Genomic DNA, 9442 nt, shown 5'->3' with positions numbered 1-9442 from the left:
CTCACATGGTCACGGTGCTTCTGCTCTGGGCCAGCTCAATTGTTCATCCCTGTCTTGAGATTGGGATTCATAGGGTCTTCCAGCTCCCCCGCTTTCTTCCTCTACTAATTAAGAAACACAGAGTCCTTTGACTGCTCTGGGACCTGGCCATTGCGTGTTCCCTGCAGCCTTGAACCCAGTCTGGGGCCGAGCACACTCCCTGATAAAGCTGTTGAGGTTGCTTAAAAACACGATCAACCCTGTTGCTAAACACGTAGAAATGTCCCTGTCCTGAGCCCAATCCCTTGAACTCTCGCTCCATAGCCAGACTCCCTCACTGCAAATGTACCTGGGTAGAGCAGTCCTTGCCTCACGGTGGATCCCAAGAAAGCTGAAGGTCCGTATGTAAATTTCCAGAAGAAATGCTCTGGACTGATCACCCCTGGCGTTTAGCGTTTCTTTCTTCCATCTCGGAACTGTTTTGAGAAGTCCTTTGAGGCAACTCCCTTGCTGCCATTTTTGGGACAACTCTAGTCTCCTCATACTTGGCCAGATAGAACAATTCCAAGCTGTAAATGTTCCCAGGAAAAAAACTCAACCACAAAGCCACTTTCAAGGAGGCGCTGCATTTCCAGCAGCACTCTCAGAATCCAAGTGGGCGGCTCAGAGCAATGGTGCTTCCAACAGGCTCTGTCTGCAGGTCCCTTGCCATCTGTAGACACCCACGTCTCAAAGTGAGTTCAAATATGCCTTGGATTTGTTTTAATCAGGTGTGGTAAGATACGCAGACATGAGAATGATTGTCAAGACAGAAGACATTATGGTCATGGGTCCCTGGAAATGGGGCAGGGCACACAGGGCCACGTGAGAAGGACCAGGGCTGGTCAGGAGGCATAAAGGGGGAGAGGGCCAAGTTCAGGCAGAGTCTTTCTTTTCTCTGGAAGAGACAGGCAGGGTAGGTGTGTGGAGTGAACTCAGGATTGGACTGTTTGAACAATTGTGGCAGGCTCTGGGTGACGGGTGGTCCCTTCTTGTCCAGTACCTGCCCCGGGTAACTTAGGGCAGGGGAAATACTGGCTTAGTGAGTGATGGTGTGATAAGGGAGATAGATAATTGTAGACTCTGGATTGGTTGGTTTGTGTCTTAAAGATGCACTAGGGCTGGGCGCGGTGGCTCACGGCTGTAATCCCAGCACTTTGGGAGGCTGAGGTGGGAGGATCACCTGAGGTCAGGAGTTCAAGACCAGCCTGGCCAATATGGTAGAACCTCATCTCTACTAAAAATACAAAAAAATTAGGCACATGTGGTGGTGTACTCATGTAGTCCCAGCTACTCGGGAAGCTGTGGTGGGAGAATTCCCTGAACCCAGGAGGCAGAGGCTGCAATGAGCCCAGATTGCACCATTGCACTCCATCCTGGGCGACAGAGTGAGACTCTGTCTCAAAAAAAAAGAAGAAGAAGAAGAAGGGCACTGGAAGGGGAGTGTTTGTTCGCTGTCTCTGGGAATTAGCTAGCCCTGCAGGGAGCATCCTCTCCAGGATCAAGGCCCCAAATGCTTGGGCAACCCTGGAGAGCAGGGATGGAGCCCCACAAACAAAAGTTTCTTCAATCTATGCACACACTCCCTGGTGCATGGTTTCAAAATGTCTTAGTGAGGTCAGGTTTTACTTCACTTACTGCCAGGTCCAAGCCTCTGTGCAGTGGAAAGGGCACCTAGGGAGGAACGGTGCCCAACGGGAGAGCTGAGGAGGAAAGGACACTGCCAGGAGGGCACTGGGCTCCTGTGGGAAAGGGTGAGGTGAGCATCATGGGGAGGGTGCTGTGGGTGTTCCCTGAAGGTGCCCTGGGCCCTTTGGACAGTCCTCACCCATACCACACCCACCATAGTACAGAGGACATCACTTCTCCCCGTAGTGATCTGTTTAGGACTGCATGATGACAACCACAAGCAGAATTTGCTTTGCTCTAGCAGCTAAATCGAGAGAGGCTGGAGGCTTGTGCCACAATTGTGCATCTCCAGGAATGAGATCTTGGCAGCTTCTTCCCACCCTTCAAGTGTCCTGTGGGCAGCCCGCCTGGCTAGCTGGGTGTGACAGGGTCCCCTGGTTCAGGCTCTGCCTGCTGTGCCACCCCAGGCTCACTCCAGGCCTCTGGACTGTCTTCCTCAAGCAGGATTCCTAGCCCCCCACCTGAGCTGATCTCCCTGCTGGAATGAGGGAAGGTGTCCTGGACGCTCACCCAGCCAGAAATGGGGGAGAATGCTCCCAAGGGACCCTAGCGGAGGTGGGTGGGTGTGAACAGGGGGGCCACAGCCCCTCTGCCATAGGCCAGACCACAACTTGGAGTGGGCCTGGGAGCTCAGAAGGTTGAGAAGACAGAGAACTAGGAGCCAGGAGCCTCTAAGAGCCACGGCACCTACCTCACAGAGGGCTGGGGCCGACAGCCGGCTGCACCTGGGCACCATGTCATACAGAGACCCATGAGTGCCAGAGCAACCACGGGACTGGGGTTTCAGGAACCGCAGTGATGGCTGCTGGGCACACACGGAGGAGGGCTGGCACAGAGGTCCTGGAGATGGAGGCTCTGCTGTAGCACAAACTGCCACACCCAGCTAATTTTTGTATTTTTAGTAGAGACAGGTTTTCATCATGTTGGCCAGGCTGGTCTCGAACTCCTGGCTACAAGTGATCCACCCGCCTCCCCCTCCCAAAGTGCTGGGATTACAGGCGGGAGACACCACGCCTGGCCCCTGTTGGCCATTTGTGCATCTTTTATAAAATGTCTATTCAGATCACTTGCCCATTTTAAAGTCAGATCATTACTATTATTACTTTTTTGCTATTGAGTTGTGTGAGTTTCTTATATATTCTGGTTATTCTTTTTCTCTTTTTTTTAAGGCAAGCAATTCTCCTGCCTCAGCCTCTCGAGTAGCTGGGACTACAGGCATGCACCACCACGCCCTGCTAATTTTTGTATATTTAGTAGAGACGGGTTTTCACCATGTTGGCCAGGATAGTCTCCATCTCTTGACCTCGTGATCCACCCACCTTGGGCTCCCAAAGTGCTGGGATTACAGGCGTGAGCCACGGTGCCCAGCCGGGTTTTTAGCTTGATGTAATCCCATTTATCTATTTTAGCTTTTGTTGCCTGTGCTTTTTTTTTTCTTTTATGAGATAGGGTTTCACCATGTTGGCCAGGCTGGTCTTGAACTCCTGACCTTGTGATCCGCCCATCTCGGCCTCCCAAAGTGCTGAGATTACAGACATTGAGCCACCGCGCCCGGCTGTTGCCTGTGCTTTTGAGATCTTACCCAAAAAATCTTTGCCCAGACCAATGTCCTGAAGCATTTCCCCAATGTTTTCTTCTAGTCGTTTCATACTTTCGGGTCTTACATTTATGTCTTTAATCTTTAATCCATTTTGATTTGATTTCTGTATATGGTGAGAGAGAGGTTTTTTGGTTTTTTTTTTTTTAGAGTCTCACTCTTTCACTTAGACTGGAGTGAAGTGGCACGATCTCAGCTCACTGCAACCTCCACCCACCCCTAGGTTCAAGCAATTCTCCTGCCTTAGCCTCCCAAGTAGCTGGGATTACAGGCGCATGGCACCACGCCCAGCTAATTTTTGTATTTTTAGTGGAGACAGGGTTTTGCCATGTTAGTCAGGCTGCTCTCAAACTCCTGACCTCAGGCGATCCATCCGCCTCGGCCTCCCAAAGTGCTAGGATTACAGGTGTGAGCCACTGGCCACTGCGCCCGGCCTGTTTGTTTTAAGACAGTATCTAGCTCTGTTGCCCAGGCTGGAGTGTGGTGGCATGATCTCGGTTCACTGCAACCTCCACCTCCCAGGTTCAAGCGATTCTCCTGTCTTGTCCTCCTGAGTAACTGGGGTTACAGGCGTGTGCCACCACACGGGGCTAATTTTTGTATTTTTAGTAGAGGTGGTGTTTCACCATGTTAGCTAGGCTTGTCTCAAACTCCTGACCTCAGAGATCTGCCCAGCTTGGCCTCCTAAAGTGCTGGGATTACAGGCGTGAGCCACTGTGCCCAGACATGATAGGGCTCTAGTTTCATTTTTCTGCATATCCTCAAAATGTATTTCCAGTTTTTCCAGCACCATTCACTGCCCTTTCCCCAGTGAATATTCTTGGCACCTTTGTTGAAAACTCAGTTGACTAATATATGGAATTATTTCTGGGTTCTCTATTTTATTCCATTGGTCTATGTGTCTATTTTTATGTTAGTAACATGCTGGGTTTTTGTTTGTTTTGGGGGTGGGGTTTTTTTTCAAGACAGGATCTCGCTGTTTCCCAGGCTGGAGTACAGTGGCATGACCTTGGCTCACTGCAAACTCTGCCCCTGGGTTCAAGACATCCTCCCAACTCAGCCTTCCAAGTAGCTGGGATTACAGGTGTGCACCACTACGCCAGGCTGATTTTTGCATTTTTAGTAGAAATGTTGTTTTGCTGTGTTGGCCAGGCTAGTCTTGAACTCCTGGCCTCATGTGATCTGCCCGCCTTGGCCTCCCAAAGTCCTGGGATTACAGGCATGAGCCACTGTGCCTGGTCCATGCTGTTTTATTATAGCTTTGTAATATATATATATATATATTTATTTATTTTATTTTATTTTATTTTATTATTATTATTATTATTATTTTTGAGACGGAGTTTTGCTCTTGTTACCCAGGCTGGAGTGCAATGGCACGATCTCGGCTCACCGCAACCTCCGCCTCCTGGGTTCAGGCAATTCTCCTGCCTCAGCCTCCTGAGTAGCTGGGATTATAGGCACGCACCACCGTGCCCAGCTAATTTTTTGTATTTTTAGTAGAGACGGGGTTTCACCATGTTGACAAGGATGGTCTCGATCTCTTGACCTCGTGATCCACCCGCCTTGGCCTCTCAAAGTGCTGGGATTACAGGCATGAGCCACTGCGTCCGGCCCTTTTTTTTTTTTTTTGAGACCGAGTCTCGCTCTGTCGCCAGGCTGGAGTGCAGTGGCCTGGTCTCGGCTCACAGCAGCCTCCGCCTCCCAAGTTCAAGCAATTCTCCTTCCTCAGCCTCCTAAGTAGCTGAGACTACAGGCATGCGCCACCACACCCAGCTAATTTTTTTATTTTTTAGTAGAGACAGGGTTTCATCATGTTGGCCAGGATGGTCTTGATCTCTTGACCTTGTGATCTGCCCACCTCAGCCTCCCAGAGTGCTGGGATTACAGGCATGAGCCACTGCACCCGGCCAAGTTTGTATTATATTTTGAAGTTAAGTAGTGTGATGCCTTCGGCTTTTTTTTTTTTTTCAAGATGGAATTTTGCTTTTGTTGCACAGGCTGGAGTGCAATGGCATGATCTCAGTTCACCGTAACCTCTACCTCCTGGGTTCAAGCAATTCTCCTTCCTCGCCTCTGAGTAGCTGGGATTACAGGCATGTACCACCATGCCTGGCTAATTTTGTATTTTTAGTAAAGATGAGGTTTCACCATGTTGGTCAGGCTGGTCTCAAACTCCCGACCTCAGGTGATCCGCCCACCTCGACCTCCCAAAGTGCTGAGATTACAAGTGTGAGCCACACTTGTAACTAGCCCAGCCTAGTTTTGTTCTTTTTGCTCAGGATTGATTTGGGCTGTTCAGCGTCTTCTGTGGTTTTATATGAATTTCAGGATTTTTACCCCTATTGCTGTAATTGCATTTAATCGGTAAATTACTTTTGGTAGTATTGTCATTTTCACCAGATTAATTCTTCCAATCCACGAACGTGGGATGACGTTCCATTTTGTGTGTGTGTGACCTATTTAATCTCTTTCGTCGGTGTTTTATACTTTAAGTCATTGGTTAAATTCATTCCCAGGTTTTGTTTTTGTTAGCTATTATAAATGGAATTGCTTTCTTGGTTTCTTTTTTTGGTAGTTTGTGGTTGGTATGTAGAAATGTTACTGGTTTTGACATGTTAATTTTGTATCCTGCAACTTTGTTTATTCTAAAGAATGTTTTGATAAAGGTTTTAGGGTTTTCCATATATAAAATGTTGTTGAATGCAAACAGGGACAATTTGTCTTCCTCATTTGGAAGTAAGTATTTGGATGTCCTTTATTTCTAGCCCACCCAGTTGCTCTGGCTAAAACTGCTGCAGTGCAGCTTTGAGAAGGCTGAGGTGTTGGGTCTGGGTCATGGCGGAGGGAATCCATCTAACCAGGTCTATGCCTGAGTCTCCCAGTGAGACACGAAACCCTCCCAGCAGGGTGGAGTGACCAGAAATGCCGCGAAAGAGGGTGGCACTGCCTCTGCGTCCAGTCCGCACCTGGCTGAGCTTACTGTCAGTGGTCTCTCCCCACCTTGTCTCAGGTGCTGCACAATAGAGGTTCAGAAGCTGAGGGGACCTGAGCTGGTACAGGGAGCGGGAACAAAGAGACAGAGAAACTTGTGAACATGACCCAGCAATAAGGGGTCTGGGAAGGTGAGCAGGAGTCCAGGCTCTGTGAACAGGATCCAGAGTAAATGGATGTCATTAGAACATCCTAAGAGATGGACCTATCCTAGATGCTTTGCAAATAGCTAGGGAGAGCGACAGAAGCTGCGAGTGAGTCCAGCTAGGTCGCAGGACTCTTTCGGTGCCACTTTGGCAGCCAGACACCTCCACGGCTGGCAACGCCCCTGCCCACTCGACCTGGCGGACCGTGCTTGGCTTGTGCTTTGGGCTGAATCCCACACTTGCCACAGGATCTGCACTCAGCCTGCGGCTCGGCCAGGCGTGCTATGACCTGCTTCCACCTTGGGTGCTGATGCCTGGATGAGGGGAACATGCTGACACCTGAAAAACGCAACCCCGGATCCCCAAAGGAGGTGTTATTCCTGCTGTTTGTGATGTGGGTGTGAAGGGTGCGTGCTGCACATCCGTTTCCAGCATGGGGCAAAGACTCGGAGAGGCACCTGCTGGGAGTTTCAGGCAATGGGACCCAGTGATGGGCATGTGGGCAGCTGCCCCAGGTGAAAGGGATCTTGGCACAGCTCCTGGTTTCCCAGGCTGGCCCTGACCTTCATGCTTTTCTGCCCATGGTGGAGACTTACAAGCTCCATGTCGGGGATGCTGAGGGACAAGCCTTCAGCCTCCCCCACCACGTCCCTGCCACTGCCCAAGGTTCTTGTTCTCTGGAGAGGTGGATCCAGCCCTCCCCGTCTTGGTGCCCTGCCAGGGCCAGGCTTCCCCTGGCTCCTTCTGCGGCCCAGGCACAGGCGGTGGGTGCACAGCCAAGGGAGCACTGGGCCTTGGAGGGGCCAGGCCTGCATGTTCCCACCGCCACCATGGAGTCTGACACACCAGTGGACCAGCAACTCAATCCTCCCTCACGTTCTCTTCACGTTAGGGGTGACAAGGTGCTCCCAGTGTGGCCAAGAGAATGCAGCACCTCAACCAGCTCTCCCTCTGGCCACACCCCTTCTCTCTTGGGCCACATTCTGAGCTGGCAGGGCTTTCTTCCTGGCCTCTGCAGGGCAGAGTGTAGCATGGTTCTCTAGAGAGATAGAACCAATAATGGAGTTTAAGAGAGGGGATTTCTTTTTTTTTTGAGACGGAGTTTCGCTCGTTACCCAGGCTGGAGTGCAATGGCGCAATCTCGGCTCACCGCAACCTCCGCCTCTTGGGTTCAGGCAATTCTCCTGCCTCAGCCTCCTGAGTAGCTGGGATTACAGGCATGCGCCACCATGCCCGGCTAATTTTTTGTATTTTTAGTAGAGACAGGGTTTCACCATGTTGACCAGGATGGTCTCGATCTCTTGACCTCGTGATCCACCCACCTCGGCCTCCCAAAGTGCTGGGATTACAGGCGTGAGCCACTGCACCCAGCGGGATTTCTTTTATTTTTAATTTTTTGGAGACAGTGTCTTGCTCTGTCACCCACGTTGGAGTGCAGTGGTGCAATCTTGGCTCACTGAGCCTCCACTTCCCAGGTTCAAGCGATTCTCCTGCCTCAGCCTCCCAAGTAGCTAGAATTACAGGCAGCCACCACCATGCCCGGATAATATTTGTATTTTTAGTAGAGACAGGGTTTCACCCAGGCTGGTCTCGAACTCCTGTCCTCAGGTGATCTGCCCACCTCTGCCTCCCCAAATGCTGGGATTACAGGCTTGAGCCCCCGAGCCCAGCCAGAAGAGTGTTTATTAGGGGAACTGGCCCACACACTTATGGAGGCTGAAAAATTCTCCCACGGGCTGTCTGCAAGCTGGAGACCCAGAGAAGCCATTAGTGTGGCTCAGTCCAGGTAGGAAGGTGGGAGAACCAAGGAAGCCCGTGGTTTAACTCGCATTCTGAGGCTGACTGCTGGAGCCCTGGGAGGCCTCTGTGGCAAGTCTTGAGTCCAAAGGCTGAAGAACCTGGAGTCCTGATGTCCAAGGACAGGGGAAGATGGGTGTCTCCCTCCAGGTAAGAGATAATTCGCTCTTCTCTTTGTGTTCCATCTGGGCCCCCAACCAACTGGATGTGCTTGGCCACACTGAGGGCAGATCTTCACTGAGTCCAACAAAACTTCCTCACACACTCAGAAACAATGCTTCACCAGCTGCCAGATGCAGTGGTGTGTACCTTAGTCCTAGCTATTCAGGAGGCTGAGGTGGGAGAAACTCTTGAGCCTGGGAGTGCAAGGCTGCAGTAAGCCATGACTGCACCACTGCACTCCAGGCTGGCTGGCTGAGAGAGATCCTGTCTCAAATAAATAAAAATAAATAAATAAAATAAATAAATGAATGAATGCTCCACCAGCCACTGAGTCTTTTCTTTCTTTAAAAAAAACAGGGTCTCACTCTGTCACCCAGGCTGGAGTGCAGTGGTGCTGTCATAGCTCACTGCAGCCCTGACCTCCCAGGCTCAACCCATCCTCCCACCTCAGCCTCCTGAGTAGCTGGGACTACAACCTAGCAACACATGCCACCATGCCTGGCTAATTTTTTAATTTTTTGTAGAGAAGTTTCACCATGTTGCCCAGGCTGGTCTCAAGCAAACCTCCTGCCTTGGCCTCGCAAAGTGATGAGATTACAGGCAGGAGACATGGCAGCCTAAGGCATCTTCTATCCCGAGTCAGCTTTACACCACCTGAAACTCACCACCACGCAGTGCCTGGTGCTGAGACCTGGCTGTGCCAGGCTGCATGTGTGTCTACGGCATCCCCTTTGCTCTGCTCTTTGGGGATTGAGCATAGCTGCCCCCCCTCCCTCCCTTCTGCCAGCTCCGGGCCATTTCCCAAAGGTCCCAGGAAATGGTGGCTGATGCTGATTCCTGAGGCCACACCATGGGCCACTGGGTGCCCTTTCCCTCCCCGCTGCCCAGCTGGAGCAAGAGGCCGAGCGCTCCAGGTGAGAGCTGGCTCTTTATCAAGACTCTGCTGCACCTTCAAGACGTGGCATTCGAATTTCTGCGCTGCGGCCGCGCCCGCCTGTGCAGGCTTCCCGTGTGAATCCTCGGACCGTCGTTCCCGACG

This window comes from Aotus nancymaae, unplaced genomic scaffold (assembly GCF_030222135.1).
Source record: "Aotus nancymaae isolate 86718 unplaced genomic scaffold, 86718_ANA_hifiasm-v0.15.2.pri h1tg000036l, whole genome shotgun sequence".
NCBI lineage: Eukaryota > Metazoa > Chordata > Mammalia > Primates > Aotidae > Aotus > Aotus nancymaae.
The sequence above is the reverse complement of the archived record's forward strand: the minus strand, read 5'-3'. Positions refer to the sequence as shown.